At 35.9% G+C, this 10,454-nt stretch overlaps 1 pseudogene; it reads right to left on the bottom strand.

Annotated features, from left to right (window-relative positions):
* Positions 1–2,113: 2,113 nt before the first annotated feature.
* Positions 2,114–7,382, bottom strand: LOC138151576 (ATP-binding cassette sub-family E member 1-like; annotated as a pseudogene).
* Between the last annotated feature and the right edge of the window lie 3,072 nt (positions 7,383–10,454).

Here is a 10,454-nt window from a genome sequence, read left to right as displayed (position 1 = left end):
AACCTCTGTCTGCCTCAGTTCCCTCATCTATCAAATGGGTTTAATAATAGCACCTACTTCACAGGATTGCTGTGAGGACTGAATGAGATATATAAAGCATTTTGTAGTCCTTAAGGTCCTATCTAAATCTAATTAAGGTTGTCATGTTACTTTGAAGAATTTAGAGCCAAATACAACCAGGTCTCTAAATGAGGAATGATTGAACCCTAACAGTAAAATACTTTATTTGGGTTATTTCTTTTTTTGTTTTGTTTTGTTTTTGCCTTTTTTTTAGAGGGCAATTGAGGTTAAGTAACTTGCCCAAGGTTACATGGCTAGTTTTTTTTGTGTGGGTGTTAAGCGTCTGAGGCCGGAACCTAATTTGGGTCCTCCTGACTCTAGGGCCAGCGCTTTACTCACTGCGCCACCTAGTCGCCCCTATTTGGGTTATTTCTACTGTGTTTTTGTCAAAGAATAATAAGGACAGACTAGGGTTTGCTGAAGAAAAGAATTACTTCTGAAAAAAATAATTTTTTGAGAGCAGGAAAAATTAATTCAGTGCCTAAAGGGACAGAATAAAATCATTTCAAGTTTTTTTCACAGTTGAATTACTTAGATGAGATTTATACAACAAACATAAGAAATATTTCCAGGACAAGAAAATTAAGGATGCCAATGTGATTTTTGTTTGGGATGCATTATAAATTTTGAGCATCTTATTTCCTTTACTACCTCCAAGGCTCCTGTGGCCTAAAGCTCCAAGTCATTTTTATGCTTCACCTATAAGAAAAAGAACTACCCTCAAAGCCTTTCTTTCCCCCCTGGATCTAGTAGCTGAGTAAGCCTTTATGAGAGCTTCAGCACTAGAGTAGTCCATCCTCCCTGAGGCATTCTGATTTATGCTCTGAGTGGGTGCAGACACATACACAACACTATGAACAATCTAACTGCCTTTTCAATTTCATTCCAAATGTCTTGCTGTTCAGATATGGAATGTCAGGGTGGTTGAAGTGTGCAGACTATTTCCATTTTGAATAGGAGTTTCCTGTTCTATGTGCAATAGAGGCTTCAGTTTGAAGGGAAAAAAAAAATCAACAAAACCAAACTCTGCTCAATTGACCCTTTCTGTAGAGTGAGATTCTTTCTCTAGTATTACAAGGTTTAGTATTGCATTGCAAGTGAATGGCAGAAAAGCATAATGAATATTCAGTCGTCATCCAATAAACCCACTGATGGACAACAAATAACTCTATCTATAAACATGACTCTGTGACAATTGAGAAGTGGAAGGAAGGAGCTTAGAGCTATATATGGATTATATAACACAATACAAATATAATTTAAGAGGTTAAGGATAAGGAAAAAGATGGAGAAGGGAAAGAAAAGTCCAAATTTTTCCTGAGTTACCAACTGAGGTTCAAATCCTGACTCTGATATTGTGTGATCATGAACCAGTTAATCTTGCATGTGAGTTTCAGGCAACTCTCCAAGACAATAAATTCCAGACTGCTCAAAATCTGTCTTGGTTGAGGAGCTTTCTTTCCCCCCAAAATAAAAAAAAAAACCTTAACTCATTAAGTCACTAAACCTTAATGATTGGTCAGGATCATCAGGTCTAAAACAAACTAAAAAGACTTGTATACATGAAATGTATTCTTTTTTTAATATACTTCTGATGGATATTTATCAGATTTTCACTAAGAGTCATTGAATAACTTTTTAAAATAAAAGCAGTTTCTATTTCTTGACATATGTGGGGTAAACCATATTGTACAGAAAACAGTTCTCAAAGATTTTTAAAATTGGAAACACTGGGCAGCATTTGGCACATGAGTAAATTACACTTATATTGAAAATCTCCCCATAAGTTTTGAAAATCAGAAGACAATTTATGTAACTTGAAATGTCTTCATCTTAGAACATTACACAAAGAATGACTGTCAATAAGTACAGAAAAGTGGTCTGATGTTTAGAGTATAAAAATACACAACAATTCTAGCATCTGACATCAGATAAAAAAATCATATTTCAAACTCCAGATTATGTGGGGCATTCCAAAAACTGATTACAGTTTTATACACCAAAAATTCTTATTATATTTAGTTGTAGAAATGTATTATCAATATTCCTTAGCTTAATCATCCAGGAAAAAGTAGTTTCAACTCTTCTTTTGTTCAACATTCTTGACTGAATTAAGTTTATTTATTTTTGACCTGTAGTTGTTTGATCTCTTCTGAAAGTGATTTCATACTGAGACAAAAATTTACTCATACTAGCCAGAAGGGTTTGAGGACTGTTTGAAAGTGTATTCTTAGATGGAATGCCATAAAAATTATGACCTGATCCACTAGATAGATGGCCATGATAAAGTTAGGTTCTACTATAACAACTGTCTTTCTTGAATGGAGAATTTTTGACAGAGTTTGATAACTCCGACTGCCATTAGATGCTTCTCAGAATCATCAATTAAATAGACATCAGGAGGTTTGCCCAGACTAAGACCTAAAGCAACTCATTGTAACTCATTGTAACCATGGTCTTCGTACTGCTAGAAAGCTCCGCAGCCACCAGAGAGACCAAAAGTGGCATGACAAACAATACAAGAAAGCTCATTTGGGCACTGCCTTGAAGGCCAACCCATTTGGAGGAGCATCTCATGCAAAAGGGATTGTCTTGGAAAAAGTTGGTGTGGAAGCCAAGCAGCCCAATTCTGCCATCAGGAAGTGTGTGAGAGTTCAACTGATTAAGAATGGCAAAAAAATCACTGCCTTTGTTCCCAATGATGGCTGCTTAAACTTTATTGAGGAAAACGATGAAGTTTTGGTTGCTGGATTTGGTCGGAAAGGTCATGCTGTTGGTGATATTCCTGGAGTCCGATTCAAGGTTGTAAAAGTTGCAAATGTTTCTCTTCTGGCCTTGTACAAAGGCAAGAAGGAAAGACCAAGATCATAAAAATTGTATGATGTCTTTGTCACAGTAAAAAGTTTTCGTGTAACAAAAAAAAAAAAGTCATCAGGTAATGACTGTACCACTTGATCTGTGATGTTTTCAATCTTCAGAGGCCTCATTATGTCAGTAACAAATTGTTGGTGAGTATAAGCATCCTGCGTCTTCTCATGCAGTAATTTCCATATGTTTCCTGTTGATTTGGGACTGATCTTCTGTGGCTTAAAGCTGACATTGAGAACTGGTTACCTCCCCTCCTTCATCAGATTTAAGTCAGCCAGCAGGCATTCTGATGAATGTAGTTTTACCAGTACCATTTTCTCCTAGTATCACCATGATTTTAGAGTCTGTAAATTCTTCAGCAATGATTGCAAGGTCAAATTCTCCCATCTTTTTCTTCATACCTGGATATTTATATACATATCTTTCTCACCTCTTCCTCATTTGCTACCTCAACTATTTTAAAAACCAGTGATACATCTCTTAATTGTAAGTTTACCATAGGAATGCAACCTTCTAAGAAAATATTTATACCTTTGCCTATGGTATAAGGCATAGTGACAACATCATAAGCACTTGGCACTCCATACAAACAACAGATTATGTCAGAGAGATAATCTAGAACACTTAGATAATATTCCACAAACATGACATATCTCTCAGGATTTATTGGTGATAATATAGTAATAGCAGCCTTTAGCCACTGCTAAAGGTTCATCAAACATGAAAACATCTACTTTCTGTACATAGACAATGGTGCAAGCAAATCTTTGCAACTCTCCTCCCGAGAAGTCCTCAACATTTCATTCTCTGAGATGGGTTAAGTCAGGCTGCTAACACACAATAGCTTGTGTCTTTCTTTCATCTTTCTCATCCAAAATAGAACCCACAGTGCCCTTTGCAGCTTTGAGAATCTGGTTCACATATTGAGACTTGATAATTACTTTTAGGTCTTCTTCTAGAACCTAGGCAAAAATAGTTTTGCAACACAGGTCTTCAAAAATAAGTCAAGATTTCTTGCCAATCTGGTGGATCATCATATTTTCCAAGGTTTGGTTTTTACTTTTCTGACAAATTTGAAAGGGAGTTGATTTTCTAATACCATTGGTTTTGAGTAATCCCCAAACTTCACCTGGAGTAGGGATAGGCAATCTGTGAAGTTTGAGACATTGGAACAATATCAATGAGTTGCTTCCTTTTATAGGTTGCTACATAAATTAACAATGAACAAAGTACCAAAGGGGTATTTCTTTTTTTTTAGTTTACATCATTCATTTCTACAAGATTTTGAGTTACAAATTTTCTCCTCAATTTTCCCTACCCACCACCCCAAAACAGCATTCCCACTGAAAATTCCCTCCCCCAGTCTGCTCTCTCCCATATCTTCCCTCATTCCTCTTTGACTTTCCAATAGGACACAGTGAATCTCTATGCCCCAGTGCCTGCATATCTCATTTCCCAGCTACATGTAAAACAATAACAATAATATATATATATATATATATTTTTTTTTTAAACATTTGATTTAAAAACTTTGCATTCCAAATGCTTTCCCTTTCTCCCTCATCACCCACCCTCATTGGAAAGATAAGCAATTCAATATAGGTTGTACATGTGTAGCTATGGAAAACATTTCCATAGTGGATATATTGTGAAAGATTGACTATATTTCCCTCCATACTATCCCCCCCCACACACACTTGTTCTATTCTCTACTTTGATCCTGTCCCTTTTCAAAAGTGGGTGCTTCCAACACTTCCCTCCCCCCACAGCCTGCCCTCCTTTCCATCATCCCCCCTCTCATCCTCTTCTCCCCTACTCTCCTGTAGGGTAAGATACCCTATTTAGTGTATATGTCATTCCCTCCCTAAGCCAAATTCAATGAGAATAAGGTTGACTCATTCCCTTTTGCCTTCCTGTTCTTCCCCTCCATTGTAACCATTTTCCCTTGCCTTTTCTATATGAGACAGTTTACCCATTCTGTCTCTCCCCATCTCCTCTCATTGTATTCCTGTCTCACCTCTTAATTTCACCTTTTCAGTATCATCCCTTCCTATTCAATTGGTCCTGTGCCCTCTGTCTATGTATACCTGTAGACATATATACACACACTCACATATGTATTCATACCCCTATATACCTTCCTATATAGACATATGTATGTATGTATACTTATACACACATATACACATATATAAAGACATATACACATATATAAATATATATATATATAGATATATATATACACACACACATTTGTATTCTCTTCCACTATTCTCATACTGAGAAAAGTTTCATAAGTTACAATTATCGTTTTTCCATGTAGGAATATAAGTATTTCAACTTTGACAAGTTCCTTATGATTTCTTTTCTCTGTTTACCTTCTCATGCTTCTCTTGCTTCTTGTATCTGAATGTCAGATTTTCTATTCAACTCTGGTTTTTTCATCAAGAATGCTTGAAAGTCCTCTATTTCATTGAATGACCATATTTTCCCCTGGAACATGATACTCAGTTTTTTCTGGGTAGATGATTCTTGATTTTAATTCCAACTCCTTTGACCTCCAGAATATCATATTCTAAGCTCTTCGATCTCTCAAGGTAGAAGCTGCCAGATCCTGAGTTATCCTCATTGTGTTTACACAATATTCAAATTGTTCCTTCCTGGCTGCTTGTAATATTTTCTCCTTGATCTGGGAATTCAAGAACCTAACTATAATATTCATAGGAGTTTACTTTTTGGATCTTTTTCAGGAGGTGATTGGTGGATTCTTTCAACCTCTAATTTACCCTCTGAATCTAAAACATCAGGGCAATTTTCCTTGAGAATTTCTTGAAGGATGATTTCTAGGTTCTTGTTTTGATCATGGCTTTCAGGTAGTCCAATAATTCTTAAATTATCTCTCCTGGATCTATTTTTCAGGTCAGTGGTTTTTCTAATGAGATATTTCATATTGCCTTCTATTTTTTTTCATTTGTTTGGATCTGTTTAACAGCATCTTGATTTCTCATAAAGTCATTAGCTTCCATTTGCTCCAATCTAACTCTGAAGCAATGATTCTCTTCAGTGAGCTTTTGAGATTCTTTTCCATCTGGCAAATTCAGCTTTTTAAGGCATTCTTCCCCTCATTGCATTTTTGAACCTCTTTTGCCATCTGATTTAGTCCATTTCTTAAGGTGTTATTTTCTTCAGTCAGGTTGTTGACTCTCATTTCATAATTTTCTTGCATCATTCTCATTTCTCTTCCCAATTTTTCCTCCACTTCTCTTATTTGGTTTTCAAAATCCTTTTTAAGCTCCTATATGGCCTGTAACCAGCTCTTATTTTTCTTGGAAGCTTTTGGTACAGGAGTTCTGACTTCACTGTCTTCATCCTATTTCATGTTTGGATCCTTTTTGTCCCCAAAATAGGAGTGTAAATTTGGATTGATCTATTTGCTTTGCTTCCTTTGCTTTCTCATGTTCCCACTCATTTATTTGTCTTTTGAGCCTTTTGCCACAGTAGAACTCTACTACCAGAACTGGGAGCTTTATCCCAAATGCTGGGGTTTTCCAAGCTATTGGAGGTATTAGTTGGTTGCCCTCTCTAAAGCCTCCACATGCTCTGGCAGACTGCTTATGCACCCCAGGACCTCTTCCCTAGACAGCAATCCAGATCCAAGCAGGTTAAAGCAAATGCAATTACCCCTCAGACTGGTTGCTTGGTCCCTCCCCCCCCCCAATCTGCAGACCAGGAGCTCTGAAGCAGCTACAAGGTTGTGGCTGCATGGCCGCATACCTCAGCTGCTTCTCACCCTGGCAGCAAAGGCCAGACCACACTCCTGAATTCCCAGGTCCCAAAGTCCACACTGTACTGACCTCTCACTTTTTCCTTGGCATCTATGGGTTGATAATTCTGGAAACCACCAAAGCTGCTGGTGATCTCAAGTCCCTTCAGCTGGCAGCTGGTCAGGCTACCCTGAGGCTAGAACCTCAGGCTCCCATGGTGCTGGGCTCGGCTCCCAACACACTGCACTGGCTACTTCCTGCTGGCCTGCTGGGCTCTGTGCAATAGGAGGTAAGCTTCTCTGTGTCATTTTGTGGGTTCTGTAGCTCCAAAGTTTGTCTAGTGTCATTTTTTACATGAATTGGAGGAGGTGGGAGCTGGAGCTGTGTGGAAGTCCTATTTCTACTCCACCATCTTGACTCTGATCCTTGGGGTATTTCTTAACACAAATAACATAACAAATGTAAAGTGTTTTAGAAATCCATGCTGTTTTGTTCTTTGGTGTGACTTCTATGCATAGTTTTTTCACTTGCACTACTGGACAACTCTTTTCACACTCCTGTCAGCATTTCTTTGGCTTACATTTGTCATGATTGTCGATAGCAATTCTTGTTAATTTGTCTGCCATTTTTATCAATTTAGGCTTATAATATAGCAAGAAAGAAGACTTTGTAAGCGAGAGAAGTAGGAACCCAGGTTTTATGGAAGAAAATGACTGCCCCAGGAGCAGCAAAGACAGCAAGTAGCGATGACCTAGCATCTGGCCTCAAATTGTGGATAGTACAACATGCTCATTCAGCCACTTGCCAAAATGGTGGTGCCCAGCCACTGCTTCACACTCACCACAGAGACCAGAGTGTGCCCACAAAAGAGACAGCAGTCAGTGGGGTGGATGGCCCCCACCTGCGGAAATGTATTCTTAATAAAGTCATTACCAAATTTTTCTTCTTTGTTTGATTTCCTGGGAGTTCCAAACTAAGAAGTGAAATCCTTCCCACCAAAGCTAGCCATGTCAAGTCACCTTGGAAAGTTTCAGTTACACTTTAAAAAAAGAAAAACTATTTCAATTACATAATTATTTAATTTGTCAATGATAGGATTTAATCTTCTGTGAGACTTCTTTGATTATCCCAATTGATAGCTACTCCCCCATGTCTCCAAACATGATATTTTAGAGGCAGGAAGACCTAAATTAAAGAAGTCATTGATTGGTAAGAGGAAGTAAGTGGAACTCCATCTTTGACTGACTATATTTTGTCAGGGGAAATATCCTCCAAACGTGAGTATTTAATAAGTGATTAAGCAACAGAATTCTGGTATTTTCTACTGTTTGTCACAAATGTCAGGCACAAAATTTGGAAAATGGGGAAATTGTTTTTTTGGAATACAGCAACAAAGGGACTTTATATTAGTGGGGAAGGGTTTTGTGCAACAAGTATCTATCTCTATTCCTAACACAGGTTAATTCAGACCTAAATAACAAACTATTAAGCCATTTAATATATCTGTAAATTAAAAGCAACATAATCATCAATGCATAGATATTGTCATCAATACATAGTGGATTGATTAATCATAGCTCTTATCCTAACACTATAACCATCAGAACTAATCAAACTTAATCTTATTCTGTTTAATTCACCACTAACTAATATCCACCAAATCACAATGAACTGAATAAATGCTGATTAAATTGAGTAGGCATATCAAGATTATTCTCACAACTGTTTACATTCCTATATTGGAATATGATTATAAGCAATTCCTAAGAAGTTTATCATTAAGGCAGTTAGAAAGAGTATACACATTGCATAGATGTGAATTGACTATGATGAAATGATTTAAAAAATGATTAAAAAATAAAATAAAAATCTGAGAAAGAGGGATGCAATGAGAGATGGAGTAAGAAAGACAAAGAATAGGGGAAATTATTTCATATAAAAGAGGTGCAAAAGGAAGATGAAGGGTGCACAGTGGAGAGAAAGATGGAGGGTGAACAATGCTTGAACCTTACTCTCATTGGAATTGGCTCAAAGAGAAAATAGCATATGCTTTTACTTGGGTATAGAAATCCATCTTAACCTATAAAGAAGTAAAAGGTCAAGAAGACCAGAGAAGGGTTGGTAGAAGGGAGGTTGGATTAGGGGTGACAAAGGTCAAAAGCAAAACAGACTTTTGAAGGGGGACACAGAGAGATACAGAGACAGAGAGACAGAGACAGAGAGACAGAGAGAGAAGATAAATGGGAAAATAGGTTGGAAAGAAATACATAGTAATTATAACTGTGAATGTGAATGAGATGTACTCACTCTTGAAACAGAAGCAGACAGCAGGATGGATAAGAAAATCAGAATCCAACAATATGTTGTTTACAAGAAACACACTTGTAGCAGATAAATGCACACAGGGTAAAAATAAGGGCCTAGCACAGAATTTATTATGATCCAGCTGAGGTTAAAAAAAGCAGAGATAGCAGTCATGATTTCAGACAAAGTAAAAAACTAAAATAGACCTAATTAAAAGAGATAAGCAAAGAAATTACATTTTGGTAAAAGGAAAAAGTTAAATGAATTACAGGAGGAAATAGACAGTAAAACTATTGTAGTGGGGGACTTCAACTTTTTGTTCTCAGAACTCAATAAATCTGACCATAAAATAAATAAGAAAGAAGTTAATTGGACAAAGAGAATTTTAGAAAAGTAAGATATTATAGACCTCTAGGGAAAACTGGATGGGAATAGAAAGAAGTATACCTTTCTTTCAACTGCATATGGCACCTTCACAAAAATCAACCATGCATTAGGGCATAAAAATTTCACAATCAAATGTAGAAAAGTAGAAATATTAAATGCATCCTTTTCAGATCATAATACAATAATAATTATATTCAATAAAGGGTCATGGAAACAAACTAAAAATTAATTGGAAACTGAATAATCTAATCCCAAAGAATGAATGGTAAAAGAATAAATCATATAAACAATAAACAATTTCACTAAAAAGAATGACAACAATGAGACAACATATCAAAATTTTGGGGATGCAGTCAAGTCAGCACATAAGAGAAAATTTATATCTCTAAACACATCAATAAAACAGAGAAAGAGTCAATCAATGAACTGGACATGTAACTTTAAAAAAAGCAACCTAGAAAAATAAAAAAAATTAAAATCCCCAATTAAACATCAAATTAGAAATCCTGAAAATCAAAGAGATTAATTAAATCAAAAGTAAGACAGCCATTGAACTAATAAAAAAGCTGTTTTTTTTTAAATAAAACAATAAAATAAACTTGGTTAATTTGAATTTTTTTTTAAAAAAGAAGAAAACCAAATAACCAGTATAAAAAATGAAAAGAGTGAATCCACTAACAATGAACATGAAATTAGAGCAATTATTAGGAAATATTTTATTTAATTACATGCCAATAAATCTTGCAATTTAAGTGAAATAGATAAATATTTACAAAAATATAAATTTCCCAGATTAACAGAAGAGGAAATAGAATATTTAAATACTCCTATCTTAGAGAAAGAAATTAAACAAGCCATAAAGAATCTCCATAAGAAAAATACCTGGGACCAGATGGATTTACAAGTGAATTCTACTAAACATTTAAATAACAATTAATTCCAATACTATATCAGCTATTTGGAAAAACAAGCCAAGAAGGAGTCTAACCAAATTCCTTTCACAACAAAAATGTAGTGTTGATACCTAAACCAGGAAGAGCAGAGAGAGAGAGAGAGAGAGAGAGAAAGAGA

This window comes from Petaurus breviceps, unplaced genomic scaffold (genome assembly GCF_028583685.1).
Source record: "Petaurus breviceps papuanus isolate PSGF00001 unplaced genomic scaffold, PetGlider_PUasm1.0 90903, whole genome shotgun sequence".
In the NCBI taxonomy this organism is placed as follows: domain Eukaryota; kingdom Metazoa; phylum Chordata; class Mammalia; order Diprotodontia; family Petauridae; genus Petaurus; species Petaurus breviceps.
Note: the sequence above shows the minus strand (reverse complement) of the source record. Positions and strands in the feature narration are given on the sequence as shown.